General features: G+C 47.3%; 1 long non-coding RNA gene across 1 annotated transcript; it reads left to right on the top strand.

Moving 5' to 3' along the window:
• The first annotated feature begins 662 nt into the window (after positions 1–662).
• On the top strand, positions 663–6071 carry LOC140422035 (uncharacterized). The gene is made up of 2 exons (XR_011947234.1): positions 663–936; positions 4614–6071. It is a non-coding gene; the product is annotated as an uncharacterized lncRNA (long non-coding RNA).
• Positions 6072–16102: the final 10031 nt, after the last annotated feature.

The raw sequence follows: 16102 nt of genomic DNA, 5'->3' as shown, positions 1-16102 counted from the left end.
AAGTATGCTGCCATCGACTCTTTGTGAGGCTTATGTCTGTTTGAATCTGAAGCGGACAAGGATCACGGGAGTGTGTCTCTTATCAGCCAATCTCTCGAATGTTGACTTGAAACTGCTATCTAAAGTTTTGGCAAGAAATCTTGAGGGCATCCTTCCAACAATCATTTAAAAAAAAAATTTAGAGTACCCAATTCATTTTTTCTAATTTAGGGACAATTTAGCTTGGCCAATCCACGTCCCCTGCACATCTTTGGGTTGTGGGGGTGAAACGCACACAAACACGGGGAGAATGTGCAAACTCCACACGGACAGTGACCCAGAGCCGGGATCAAACCTGGGACCTCGGCGCCGTGAGGCAGCAGTGCTAATCACTGCACCACCGTGCTGCCCTCCTTCCAACAATCATGAGGGAGGACCAGTCTGACCTCGCTCTGCATCACTAACCAGCTGAGCTAAATTGGCTCCTAATTACATTACAAGCTGGGCAGTCACACAAAGCCCGCGCTGATTAGCTGGAGGACCAGAGTCCTTCTGTCCTCCAACTCTTGCCATTGGTCAATACCTCAGGTAAAAGGTCAGGAGGCGGGCTACCCTTTGCACATGCGCAGCCGCCCCTTTTTTTTGGACATGCGCAGCCGCCCCTTTTTTTGGACATGCGCAGTCGTGGGCAGGGGGAGATCACCGAGCGGCTTCTCGCTCTGGCCGTCAGCCGGTTGCCTGGAAATCTTGTCTCGAGGAGGTTCTGTTGTCGGGTTTTTTTCTGCCTTGTTCAGGGGGTGGGCGAAACAACGGGTGGGGCGGGAAGCGCCGCGCCTGCGCACTGGAACCCGGTGACTACAGCGCGGAATAGAGTAATTCCTATTGGCTGATTCAGGCAGGGCCCTATTGTGATGTCACAGCGGAAGTGAAGGAAAAAAACTCCTGTCTCCAACATCTGTGAGTAAAACACTTTATTTTCTCCCCCTTTCCATTTCTCATTCTGACCTCAATTGGTGACTTGCAGCAACTGAAGGGAAAGGAAGTGAATCCAGGGAGGGTGCAGACTCTGCAAAGCTTGGCCCAGGTCTCTCTCTCTCTCTCTCTCTTAAAGACATTGACATCCTTTGCTCCCTCAGCTTGACACATTTATTTGTCTGGCTAAAAGGATGGTCTCTCGCCACCGGGGGTAGCAGCGCGGTTGGGTGACCTGCACGACTTCCTGCAGTTAGAGAAGATAAAGTATGACTTAAGGGTGCAGCAATGGAGTTTGAGAAAAGGTGGAGGATGTTTGTGACCATGTTTGAGGAGCTGTTTGTCGCCGGGGGCGGGGGAGTGAAAAAGGAGAAAAATCTGTACAAACTGTATAGTTGATTGTTGGGAAGAATGTTTTCCGGGGTGTTTATTTGCTGTTACCTACTTTGATACAAGTTTGAATAAAATGCATTAAAAAAATAATTAATAAATAAAAGGATGGTCTCTTTCCTGATGTTCACAATTGAAGGAAGAGAAATTGGTGGCAAATCTCAGCAGGTTTGGCAGCATCTGTAGGGAGAGAAAAAAGCTGACGTTGCGAGTCCGATGACTCTTTGACAAAGCTTTTCCATCATTTTCTCTTTCGTTTTAGAAGCCAGCACCCACAGTAATTTTCTTTTATCACAATTAAAGGGCTGGTTTCTCCAGGAGATGGCTGACATTTAATGGGACAGTAAATTAATATCGGCTAGAGATATATCTAGTTTAAAAATACTAGACATATTATTTATGGTCTGTAATAAAGTACATTTACTATTATTTCTTGTTGTGTAATATTGTACTGTTGCTATTTATATATTTCCAGTCATCTCTTCCCTCAAAAAGCTATTAGTCTATGGAATTCTCTTCCACAGCGATCAGTGGAGTCTGTGGATCACTGAATATATTCAAGGATGAGTTGGACAGATTTTTAATATTTCTTTTATGTTTTTTTAACCATTTTTTAAATAATGAATGCAACTGAATTACAGAAATATTGATGGAAAATGGGTACAGTGTAGAACAACTGATACTGCCAGCATAAATACAAGCAACACATTGCAGAATTAATTCATAGCAGGATATTTGAGCGACCAGAGCCTCTAGTTGAAATGCCAGATCAGTTAACAGGTAAACATAGTGAGTGGGGAAAGATGGTAAGATTATATAAAAACAGAAGAATAACAATGCAGTGCGCATACCCCAAAATATTGCAAAACAGACTAAAAGCATAGTCGAATTAAAATAACATAGATGACATAGAATCTCTATAGTGCAGAAGGAGGCCATTCGCTTCTTCAAGTCTGCACTGACCCTCAGAAAAAGCACTCACAGAGGCAGACTCCCCATCCTATTCCCATAATCCGGTGCATTGATCATGGTCAACCCACCTAACCTAACATCGTTTGTGCGGAGGGGCAAGAATTCAAAAATCCCTAAAACAGTACTACAATGGAGAAGAAACATGGGAGGCCTGGCCCTCCCGAACTTGCAATACTATCACTGGGCAGCCACGGCCGAAAGAGTGAGGAGATGGGTAAAGGGCCCAGACATGGAATGGTTGATGATGGACGAGTCCTCATGTTCAGGAATGATCCTCCGGGCCCTCGCCATGGCAACACTCCCATCCCCGCCAGCACCAGTCCAGTGGTGGCAGCTACCCTGAGAACCTGGAACCAGATGTGGCAGCATTTCAGTCTGACCGATGTGTCCTTCATGGCCCCCATCTGCGGCAACCATACGTTTGCACCAGCCATTCTCGACGCCACCTTCAAGAGGTAAAGAAAGGATGGGGGAACACTGATGGTTAGGGACTTTTACACAGGAAATAGACTAGCGACCTTAGAGGAGCTGACAGAGAGACTGGACCTTCCATACAGGGATGAACTCCAGATCAAAAACTTTCTCTGCAAGGAGACACCAGCATACCCAGGAACCCTGAGAAGCACAATGCAAGAGGAGTTACTGGACGCAGACAGTCTGGGGAATGGAAACTGTGGGGACCTGTCCAGACAACTCTTAATAAGGATGCGCTCCTTACTTGACAAAACCCAGGACAAATGGGAGAAAGAGCGAGGGACGGAAATAGGGTGGGGACTCTGGAGCGAAGCACTGAACGGGACCAACTCCACCTTCTCCTACGCAAGGCGAAGCTTCATGCAGTTGAATGTTGTGCACAGAACATACCTGACAAGAACCCGAATGAGCAGGTTCTTCCCGGAGATGGAGGACAAATGTGAATGGAGCCAACGGGGCCTGGTAAACCGTGCCCACATGTTCTGGGTATGCCCCAGACTTGTCGAATTCTGCACAGACTATTTAGACGCGATGTCCATGGTTATGAGGGTGGAGCCGTGCCCACAAATGGCAGTCTTCAGGGTATTGGACCAGCCAGAACTATTCATGGGGAAGAGGACCGACGCCCTTGCCTTTTGCTTCTCTAATCGGCCGCTGGAGAATCCTGCTCGGCTGGCGATTAGCAGCACCACCCACAGCTGCAGACTGGCTGGCAGACCTGTCGGAATTTCTCCACCTGGAGAAGAACAAGTTCACCGTCCGAGGGTCAGAGGATGGTTCCCACAAAGTGTGGAGGCCATTCACCAACTTGTTCCAGGACCTGTTTGAAGCCAGCGGCCAATGGAACACTGGGGAGGGAGGTGGGCATACGGGGGCCAACGGGATCACGGAGCAGGCAGGAAAAGTGGGGGAGGGGGGGGGCTACTGGGAAAAGGAGGGAGAACCAGAAACCAACTGACACAGAGACCAGAGAGCCTAGAACAAAAATACAAGAAGAGGAACCCCCAAGGGAAGGTTTAAAACAGGACAGGGAGTGCGCGGGGTGGAAGGGAGGAGGCCCATCAATGGGGGGGGAAGGGAGGGCACCGTCCACTTGTAAATAGCAGATAACTCCCATTGTACAGTGAAGGGCGCAGGAAAGAACCCAGAAACGACGAGTGAAGGGGGCAGAGGGGAGGGACGGGAGATGGGGGGGACCGGCACAAAGGAAATTGACATGCACATTGTAATCGGCAGAGTTACCCTGACTGCTTGGATAGTGTATAATAAGGTTTGCCACAAGTCTGCGACTCAATGAAAAAGAGGTGATAAAATCTGCCCATCCAATCCCGCCTCAATTTAAAGTGTTCCTCATCATCCAGATGCGTTTCCAGTAATAAAACTATATTGACTTTCTCCTTCAGAAAGGAGAGGATCTTTTTCCTTCTGATAGGGTGATGGATGCCCCGTACATTCCCTGAGAAAATTTGCAGATTAACTGCCGCCATTAGTTAGGCGACAGAGAGAACAGGAACAGATTTTCACGCCACAATCGGGCGTGCTCCATTACCCCCTCCTCCAACTCTCTTTACCAAAGTCTCCCCAACCTGCTCCTTTCACAGATAAAAGCCCCGTCTGTACCAGAGTTGGATAAAGTCAACAACACATAAACCGTCCCAAAAGAACAAAAATACAAAAGAATCACCACAACAATAGATCCGAGCGGACATTCCTCAATAAGACTGAGGACCCGGAGGATTAACCCCATGGCCAGACTGTCGTTACCCTCAGGATACCTTCTCCAAAATGAGGAGAAGAAAAGTAACTTTTATAAATTGTTTTTACAGGATATTAGAAGAGGAGGAATTACAGACAGAAATCTCAAACGTCATGTGTCAATCTGACTGAGTATCTCAATTCCTTGGAACTGAATATCACCGGACTTTGAATCGAGAAGGAGAAATGTTTGTCTTTTCTGTCGGCTTCAAAACATCAGTGTGACTGGAAAAGCACCGAGACACACACACACCCGAGTGAGTGTTCCAGAGCGTTGACTGTGGAAAGACTTTAACCAGTTACGCAGCCTCAAAAAACATCACACCATTCACAGCGGGAGAGACGTTACACGTGTTCGGTGTGTGGACGAGGCTTCAACTGATCGACAAGCCTGGAGAGACACGTGGAGACGCACACCCTAGGGAAATGGTGGAAATGTGTCGATTGTGGGAAGGGATTCAGGGCCCCATCTCAGCTGGAAGCTCATCGGCGCAGTCACACTGGGGAGAGGCCGTTCACCTGCTCTGTGTGTGAGAAGGGATTCATTCGGTTATTCGCCCTGCAGAAACACCAGCGGGTTCACACTGGGGAGAGGCCGTTCACCTGCTCTCAATGTGAGAAGGGATTCGGTGATTCATCCACCCTGCGGATACATCAGCGAGTTCACACTGGGGTGAGGCCATTCACCTGCTCTCAGTGTGAGAAGTGATTCACTACTTCATCGAGCCTGCAGATCCACCAGCGAGTTCACACTGGGGAGAGGCCGTTCATCTGCTCTCAGTGTGAGAAGGGATTCACTCAATCATCGGACCTGCGGAGACATCAGCGAGTTCACACTGAGGAGAGGCCATTCACCTGCTCTCAATGTGAAAAGGGATTTACTCGGTTATCCAGCCTGCTGACACACCAGCGAGTTCACACTGGGGAGAGGCCGTTCACCTGCTCTCAGTGTGATAAGGGATTCACTACTTCATCGAGCCTGCTGGCACACAAGCGAGTTCACACTGGGGAGAGGCCATTCACCTGCTCTCAGTGTGAGAAGGGATTCACTCAATCATCCGACCTGCGGAGACATCATCAAGTTCACACTGAGGAGAGGCCGTTCACCTGCTCTCAGTGTGAGAAGGGATTCACTCAATCATCGGACCTGCGGAGACATCAGCGTGTTCACACTGAGGAGAGGCCGTTCACCTGCTCTCAGTGTGAAAAAGGATTCACTCAGTTATGTCACCTGCAGAGACACCAGCGAGTTCACACAGGGGAGAAGGCGTTAACCTGCTCTTAGTGAGAGAAGGTATTCAGATATCCATACACACTGCAGGAACACTAGCGAGTTCACACCTGGAAGAAGCCATTCACCTGCTCTGAGCAGGGGAGACATTCAATGATCCGTCCCAACTACGGAGACACTAGCGAGTTAATTCTGGGGAGAGACCATTCATCTGCTCTCAATGTGGGGAAGGGTTTTGTGATTCATCACACCTGTTGTGACTCCAAGTTCACAATAAATTACAGATGTTGGCTCCGTTGTTATTGTTTCTGCTCTCACTGACATCCAGGACTGCATTTTGTTCATTCTGACAGCTGGTGAATGGTGATGATTGGAGGGTTTCTTTCTGCTGGACTGGCCGGTCTAACACCTCTGCCTCCGGTGGGCTGACTATTTTTGAGCCTCGTTGCGATTCACTGGTTCCAAGTTTGACGAGCAGCACAGAATGAAAAGGTGTTGCACGTTGGAAGATATTTAGTTCCCAAAGCAGCCACGTTGCCATGAAGATGGGCTATGGTGGTTACAGGGTTCTTTTGTCTAATTTATCTGGGTGTTTCTCGCAGAAGGAAACTGTCATGGTCTGAGGGGCAAGTTGTCTGTGGTAGATTGGGAAATTACAAGAAACATATCACTGTAAGTGGCAACGCAGGTGGATAAGGAGCTAAGAAGGCAGACGGCATGCTTGTCTTCATTGGTCGGGGCATAAAAATTGGCAAGTCATGCTGCAGCTGTACAGAACCTTAGTTAGGCCACACGTGGAATATTGCCTACAATTCTGGTCACCACATTACCTAAAGGATGTGGAGGCTTTGGAGAGAGTACAGAGGAGGTTTACCAGGATGTTGTCTGGCCTGGAGGGTATTAGCTATGAGGAGAGGTTGGATAAACTCGGATTGTTTTCACTAGAGCGACGGAGTTGAGGGACGACCTGATAAAAGTTTACAAAATTATGAGTGGCACGGACAGAGTGGATAGTCAGAAGCTTTTTCCCAGGTTGGAAAAGTCAATTACCAGGTGACATAGATTTAAGGTGCGAGGGGCAAAGTTTAGAGGAGATGTGCGAGGGACATTTTTTACACAGAGGGTGGTGAGTGCCTGGAACTCGCTGCCGGAGGTGGTGGTGGAAGCAGGTACGACAGTGACGTTTTAAGAGGCATCTTGACGAATCCATGAATAGGATGGGAATAGACGGATACAGACCCTGGAAGCACAGAAGGTTTTAGTTTAAACAGACATCATGATCCGAGCAGGCTTGGTGGGCCAAAGGGCCTGTTCCTGTGCTGTACTGTCCTTTGTTCTTTGTTGTTCTTTGTATGACGATAGACAATAGATAGGCAACCACTCGCATTTTATTTACATAAAATATAGATTCCTTTCAGAAGCAAAAGTGAAGCTATTGTGGCGAACAAGAAAAGTTAAAGATTCCATTAGATCAATGGAGGGGACAATATAGTAGGGAGCCTGAGGATTGGGAACTTGTTTTAGAATTCAGCAAAGGAGGACCAAGAATCTGATAAAGAGAAAATAGAATATGAGAGCAAATTGGGGAGAACTGGAAAAGTTCCTATTGGAAAAGATTAGCAAAGACCAAAGGGTCCATTCCAGGCAGAGACCGGAGAGTTTATAATGGGTAATAAGGAAATGGCAGAGAAACTAAACAACAGTGTGTCTGTCTTCACAGAGGAAGATACAGAAATTGTCCCAAAAACACGAGAGAACCAAGGGACTAGTGAACACGAGGAACTGAAAGAGATTAGTATTAGTGAAAAAGCAGGACTGGAGAAAATCATAGATTATCTTAGAATTTACAGTGCAGAAGGAGGCCATTCGGCCCATCGAGTCTGCACCGGCTCTTGGAAAGAGCACACTACCCAAGGTCAACACCTCCATCCTATCCCCATAACCCAGTAACCCCACCCAACACTAAGGGCAATTTTGGACACCAAGGGCAATTTATCATGGCCAATCCACCTCACCCGCACATGTTTGGACTGTGGGAGGAAACCGGAGCACCCAGAGGAAACCCACGCACACACGGGGAGGATGTTCAGACTCCGCACAGACAGTGACCCAAGCCGGTATCGAACCTGGGACCCTGGAGCTGTGAAGCAATTGTGCTATCCACAATGCTACCCTGCTGCCCATAATGGGATTGAAAGTTAATAAATCCCCAAAAGCTTCTCTCCATCCCAGAGTGTTGACAGAGGCGGCTGTAGTGGATACATTGGTTGTCATCTTTCAAAATTCTATAGATTCTGGAATGGTTCCTGCAGATTGGAAGGTGGTAAATGTAACCCCACTATTTAAGGAGAGAGAGAAAACGGGGAACCACAGACCCATTAGCCTGACATCAGTAGGAGGGAAAATGCTACAATCTATTATAAAGGATGTAATAACATACAAATTAGGAGCAGGAGTAGGCCACTCGGCCCCTCAAACCTGCTCCACCATTCAATAAGTTCCCGGCTGATCTGATTGAAACCTCAACTCCACAGAGGCTCCTTAGAAAATAAATCTTGGGAGATCGTAATAATATTCTTTATTATAATCATCTTTATTATTGTCACAAGTAGGCTTACATTAACACGGCAATGAAGTTACTGTGAAAATCCGTTAGTCGCCACACTCCGGCACCTGTTCAGGTAACGGAGGGAGAATTCAGAATGTCCAATTCAACTGACAAGCACGTCTTTTGGGACATGTGGGAGGAAACCGGAGCACCCGGAGGAAACCCACTCAGTTTTGGGGAGAACGTGCAGACTCCGCACAGACAGTGACCCCAGCAGGGAATTGAACCCGGGTCCCTGGAGCTGTGAAGCAACAGTACTAACCACTGTGCCTCCATGCCACTGTGTCAGTTATGGGGAACAAGGAAATGGCAGAGGAGTTAAACAGATATTTTGCATCAGTCTTTACGGTGGAAGATACTTCGAATATCCCATTAATACTAAAGAATATGGCGGAAGCAATTAAATACCATCGTTGGAGAAGTTGTATTGGACAAACTAATCGAATAAGATTAGTCCCCTGGATGGCTGCATCCTAGGATCCTAAAAGAAATGGCTACAGAGATAGTGGATGCATTGATTGTAATTTTCCCAAAATCCTTGGATTCTGTAGAAGTACCAGAGGATTGGAAAACTGCCAATGTGACAGCCTCCCAATTCAAAATGGGAGGGAGGAAAACAACGAGACATTCTAGGACGAATAGCCTAACATTTATTATTGAAAAAATGTTGGAATCAATTATTAGGAAGTAACAGCAGCACATTGAGAAAATCATAATCTAATCAAGCAGAGTCAGCATGGCTTTGTGAAAGGGAAACCGTGTCTGATTAATTTATCAGAGTGTTTCAAGGAAGTCTCAACCAGAGTGGATAGAGGGGGACCAGTAGATGTGTTGTATTTAAACGTCCAGAAGGCCTTTGACAAGGTATCTCAAAACGTTAAGGCATGAGATAAGAACCCATGGTGTTGGCATGGATAGAGAATTGGCTAATGAGCAGGAAACAGAGAGTGGGGATAAGGGGTTCTTTCTCAGGTTGGTGACCTGTAACCAGTGGGGTTCCACAGGGATCAGTCCTGGGATCGCAACTGTGTACAATTTATATTAATGACTTGGAGGAAGGAAGTGAATGTACTGTGCCCAAATTTGAAGACAAAAATAGGTGAAAAGGCAAGTTGCAAGGGGGATATAAACAGTTTGCAAAGAGATATTGAGAGGTTGAGCAAGTGGACAAAAAGTTGCCACATGGAGCATAATGTGGGAAAATGTGAAGTTCATTTTGGAAGGGAGAACAAAAGAACAGTATTACTTAAATGATGAAAAACTGCAGAAAGCTGCAACACAAAGCGACTTGGGAGAACTTCTGCACGAAACATAGAACTGCCTGCCTCTGAAGTTGATGGTAGCAGTGATTTTAAAATATGTTTCTGGAACATACCTCTTCATTCACCTGAGGAAGGAGCAGCGCTCCGAAAGCTAGTGACATCGAAACAAACCTGTTGGACTTCAACCTGGTGTTTTAAGACCTCTTACTGTGCTCACCCCAGTCCAACGCCGGCATCTCCACATCTTAAAAATAAAAAACATTCAGAGTATCCAGTTTTTTCCAATTAAGGGGCAAATTAGCATGGCCAATTTACCTACACTGCACATCTTTTTGGGTGTGGGGGTGAGACACACACAACATGGGGGGGAATGTGCAAACTTCATGCGGTCAATGACCCGGGTCCTTGGCGCCGTGAAGCAGCAGTGCTAACCACTATGCCGCCCTGACGATAGCAGAGATGATTAACAATTTCAAAAGGAAATTAGATATGTACATGAAGTAAATAAACTTTCAGGGGAACAGGAATATCAAGGGGAAATGGTACTGATTGTATCAGTCTACTGAGTCGGAATGGACAAGTTACTGAATGGACCTGTTCTGTGCCATAATGACTCTGGGCGGGATCCTCCATTTCGCTGGCAGCGCACTCACGCCCGCGGGTTACCCAATGGCATGGGGGTGCTCACAATGGGAAACCCCATTGGCCGTCTGCCCGGACAGAGCATCCCGCTGCCAGCGGAGGTGCACCACAGCAGAAAACGGGTGTAGCGGAACAGAGAATTCAGATTCTATGTCTGGAAATATATAACATAGCTACAGTACTATATTACAATACTAGAAATATTAATAAATATACTTTATTCCAGAATCCAAAAAGAATCTGTACCATAACAACACGAGACATATCTCTGTCCGACATTAATTTACTGCCCCTTAAATGTCAACTATCTCTTGGGGAAAGCAGCCCTTTAATTGTGAACATTGGGAAAGAAACCATCCTTTTAGCCAGACAAATAAATGTGTCAAGCTGAGGGAGCAAAGGATGTCAATGTCTTTGAGAGAGAGAGAGGGACCTGGGCCAACCTTTGCAGAGTCTGCACCCTCCCTGGATTCGCTTCCTTTCCCTTCAGTTGCTGCAAGTGACCAATTGAAGGTGAGAATGAGAAAAGAAATGGAAAGAGGGAGAAAATAAAGTGTTTTACTCACAGATGTTTGATACAGGAGGAGATTTCAGTTTGTGTGAAGGTCAAGATTTCAGTCGGAAGTCAGAAGGCGGGTTCTTTCTGCACATGCGCAGTTTCCCTCCTTTGAACATGCGCAGTACCGGGCCACAGGCCCGCGCAGCCGATAGAGCGGTTTCCAGGGCGCGGTAGATTATGGGAACGCCGGGCGCCATTACTCATCCAGAGCCCAGTCTCCAAACGCCTGGTACTGGGATGGAACGGGGGCGAGCGGAGTAACATGTGGGTAGTCCCCTCACCCCTTCCCAGAATCCCCCCATCCATTTCCTCTTGCAAACACCTCACCCAGTATCGATCCCCTCCCCCCACCATTCACAACTCCCAGGTCCATTGAAACCTGTTTGACCAGGCTCCCATCACACTCCCGTTCACTAATCACCCTACATTTCCTATTGTGGTAATCCCTGCCAGAGCCCCCTCCTCGCCACCCCCTCCTCAGTAACCCAGCCCCACGTGCTCAAAACCCACCTCCCTGAAACCAAGAAACAATACAGAACCACACCCATAAGGAAAAAACCACAACCCCCTACCCCATTCAAGAGTCAGAAACAAAACCCCAATCAAATAGAAAACCCTCAATAAGAGAACACAATCCCCGTCCCACCAACCAAGCCCAAATCCCAACTCTCATCTCAGTCTCAGTCCTTCAGCCTTAACGAACGCCTCCGCCATCTCAAAATAAAAGTCCTTCGAGTTATGAGTGACTCTCAGCTTTGCTGGGTAGACCACTCCAAATCTCACTCTTCTGCCGTACAATGTCCCCTTCACCCGTCCAAAGGTCACCCCCTTCTCGTCAACTACTCCGTCAGATCTTGGTATCTGCATCTACCAACACCTTCCCACTTCATATCCGCTAACTAATGGCATTCTGCTCTTTTACTGCTCTGGTGGGGAATGCCACCCGAGGCTGCACTTCGCATTATTCCTGCACTGAGGATCTCCTCAGTGCAGGATGATATTGGGATGCCATTTTTAAATGGTGTCCCGAGCTCTTGACCACCTGACTCGACTCCTGGAACCCCCAATGTCCCAACTCACCTATAAGGGTTCCTCGGGCCTCCCCACACCACCGCACATGGGCAGTGCACACCCAGGCTTGATCCCCGGTGCGAGCAAAATGCCAGCCTGACACCTTGGCACTGCCCGTGTGGTACCCTGGCAATACCCCTGCCAACCTGACAGTGCTACCTGGGAACTCCAGGGTGCCAGGGTGGAACCTGGGTGGCATTGCCAGGGTGCCTACATGGCATTGCTAGGGTGCCTAGCTCAAAACCTTCTCCTTCACGTGGTAGCTGTGGAAGCAGACTATAACCGCCCTTGGTGACTCATTCACTCCAGACTTTAGCCTGAGTGACCAATGTGACCTGTCCCACTCAGAGCGGAGGGTTCTCCCCCCTCCCCCATCAACACAGCAAAAATCTTTGCAAAGTACTCGGTTGGCCTCAGGCCCTCCGCCCCTCAAGCAGGCCCACCATTCCCAAAAATTGCCTCCTTGACCAGTTCTGCAGGTCCCCTACCTTAGCTCTGAGCCTTTTGTTGACCTCCGTCACCCTCCACAGCTCCTCACCCATCGAGGTGAACTGGTCACTGTGTTGCGACAGTGTCCCCTCCACCCTCTTCAACTTCTGTCCTCGCTCCCGCACTTCGACAGACGTCTTCATCTCTGCCGTCTTTACCAGGGCAATCGCCTCCTTCACCCACTCTAAAGTGAAGCTGTCATCCCCCTCCGAAGCACCTTTAAATACTTGGCAAACAGCCTTTCCAACTCCACTGTAGCGATAAGACCCTGTTTGTGCTAAAATGACTGATTGCAGCCACGATGGGAAGCTTTTGGTCAATTTGAAATGAGGCCTGGTACCTTTTGACTGGTGACCTATTTAGAGTCTGCAATGCACTGATGGAAAAGATGGTGAAATGCCGAGCAGAACCTGAGTTGACACCTTTAACTACAATGTCTGAAGAATGGATCTATGGTTAGAAGAAAGATGTCATTCAACAGTTCGAAGTAGAGTAAATTTGACCTGTCTGGGACACGGGTCAGAAGGAGTATAAGGACCAAGCATCGAAGATTCCGTTTCAGCGACGACCGAGGATTGGTCGGGACAAATGGGTAATGGCTCAGAGAATAGAACAGACCTCCAAGAGGAATGTGGCCAATTCAGTTCAAAGGGGTAATATCTACTTATGTCTGAAGCTCTGACATCACCTTGGTCAGAGATTCCACGGTGAGGGGAGCGGCCCCACCCGATGACCCAGTCCTGCCAGCTTCCTTCCTGCAGGACTCACAGCAGCACTCGCTGGTGGACCTTCACTCGCCCCCTTCTTTCCAGCACCTTTCCTCTGGGACTTCGACATTCGTCGGCCTCCTTATGACTTCCCTCAACAACTCATCTAAAAACTGACCCAAAACTGGGCATAAACATCCAAAAATCAGAGACTCTCGCAGGAGCCACCTAATGTGCGACATCCACCAACGTGTTGTCACCGGAAGTCCCCGGAATGAACAATATCAATATGATACCAGCATCTCCATATTAACGACAGGCCATTCATCTGCTCTGTCTGTGGACAGAGCTTCTCTCAGTCAGGCAGCCTGCTGGCACTGGGGAGAGGACATTGGAAAATGTTCCAGGAGTGGGATGGAATTCAGCCAATCCTCCAGCCTGTTGACACACCAGCGAGTTCAAACTGGGGAGCTGCTGTTTCCATGTTCTTTGTGCAGATAGAGAGTCACTCCCTCATCCCACTTCCTGACACACCAGCGACTTCATATTTGACTGCAGGGGTTGGACTCTGCTGAGGGAAATATTCACTCTATCTGAGCCCCTCAGAATTACACACAACTCAATTCAATCTCCCCTCAGCCTCCTCTGTTCCAATGAGAACAACCCCAGCCTCTCCAATCTTTCCTCATCGTTAAAATTCTCCATCCTGGGTAACATCAGCCTCTCTCGTGTGATCACATCCTTCCTGTAATGTGGTGATCAGAAATGTCCACAGTGCTCCGGCTGTGGTCTAACTGGTGTTTGATCCAGTTCCAGCACAATCTCCCTGCTCTTATATTCTCTGCCCTCTGCTTCCAAAGGAAACTCTCCCACCTGCCTTCCTTCTTTTAAATATAAATGTCGAGTAACCAATCATTTTTTTCAATTAAGGGGCAATTTATTGTGGCCAATCCATCTACCCAGCGCATCTTTGGGTTGTGGGGCAAAACCCACGCAAACAAGAGTGAATTTCTATTAATTTCATTTCATTTTTCATTTTCATTTCATTTCATGCGCAAACTCCACACGGACAGTGGCCCAGAGCCGGGATCAAACCTGGAACATCGGTGCTGTGAGGCAGCAATGCTAACCACTGTGCCATCGTGCTGCCCCCACCTGCCTTCCTAAGCATTGAAGAGAGAGAGAGGCAGCTGAGAGAGACGGAGAGAGAGGCAGCAGACGGAGAGAGAGGTACCAAAGAGAAGAGAGGAGCACCAAAGACTGAGACAGGAGAGAGAGAACAGAGAGACAGAGGGCAAGAGAGGCAGCAGAGGGAGAGAGAGGCACCAGAGAGAGGAGTGCCAGAGACTGAGAGAGGCAGGAGAGAGAGTGGGAGAGACCCTAGTCAGTAACAAAAATAAGAAATGAAATTGAATTCAGACACATCTGCATGAACTGACACCACTTTATTCACAGATTAACAGAGTAATCACTGTACTTGAATCAATGTTATTCACTTTTGGAATTGAATGAATTAAGGGTCAGATTAACTATATCACAATAACCCGTATCAGATAGGTCTGTTTAATACAGAACAGGGTTAAACCCAGTGTCCAATATTACAGGTCTCTGTGGCTGTTGGATGCCTGGTTTCACTGTACAGCTGACAAACCCACAGCTTCAGTTAACTTGTCTACCCAGGGTCTGTTTATAAACCCTCATCACAACATATTACCTGGTTAGCTATTGTATATATCATTATGGTCGGACTGCTCACTCAAAACTCAACCAGAAACTATGGTTCTTCTTTCTACTGATTCCAGCTCCTACAAGGGGTCACAGCATCTCCAGCCCTCAGCTCTGTTACTGGGCTGTCATTGACATGAGCAATAGAGAGACAGAAGTTGCCTGAGGCTTAAATGGGAAGTTGAAACTTGTGACTCAAGACCAACTGTGTAAGATCTCTGAAAAGATCAGTAACTTCTAAAGATAAATTCTAAACCCAGTGAACAAACCAAAGAATCATAAGACAAAAACTTCAAGTTTATGACTTTTACTGCAACATACAAACTAGAAGCAACAATGCCTAAACACTATTTTTATAGGGAACGTATCCCTTAAACTATAAATAGAATGTTGCCCTCTTACTTTTAACACAATCAAAAATCACACTCCATAGTTACATCGCTGAAGTTGTCACTCAATTCTCCTGGAACTAGTCCAATGTGATTCTTCGTTCCTGTGTTTACTTCCATTCTATTCCTTTGCCTGACTAGCAATCCTTAACCCCAGAAGTGTCTTTTGCAGTGATGGTTCTCCTGATGATATTCAGGTCCTGATAAATAATAATAATCTTTATTGTCACAAGTAGGCTTACATTAACACAGCAATGACATTACCGTGAAAAGCCCCTAGTCGCCACATCCTGGCGCCTGTTCGGGTACACTGAGGGAGAATTCAGAATGTCCAAATTACCTAACAGCACACATTTCGGGACTTGTGGGAGGAAACCGGAGCACCCGGAGGAACCCCACGCAGACACGAGGAGAACATGCAGACTCCGCACTGTGACCCAAGCTGGGATTCGAACCTGGCACCCTGGAGCTGTGAAGCAACAGTGCTAACCACCGTGCCACCATGCCGCCCAGCCTCGCATAACCAAGTGACTCTTCCAAATCCTGAAGTAAATCATCATCTAATATCCTGTAAAACAAATGGAAATTAAGAACAGACAATTCTAGTTCCTATGAAATATTCTTTCCTCTCTCATTCCTCAAAAGCTGTAAATCGCCATCCAACACACTCTCTCTCCATTCTCACTCTGCTATATGTAATATTCATCCTCCCAATTCTCTAAAGGTGCTGATTCAGGCTGATTGACCGATCCATGCTCCCTGCCCTGGACAGAGGCCTGAAATTCTCCATGCAGACTGCCAGACAGAAATATGTCTATATTACTGAACTCAAAATGTGTGGAACATACAGACTGGATTCACTTCCTTTCTCTTCAGC

This window comes from Scyliorhinus torazame, chromosome 5 (genome assembly GCF_047496885.1).
Source record: "Scyliorhinus torazame isolate Kashiwa2021f chromosome 5, sScyTor2.1, whole genome shotgun sequence".
Classification (NCBI taxonomy): Eukaryota; Metazoa; Chordata; class Chondrichthyes; order Carcharhiniformes; family Scyliorhinidae; genus Scyliorhinus; species Scyliorhinus torazame.
This window is presented reverse-complemented; position numbering and strand designations above follow the sequence as displayed.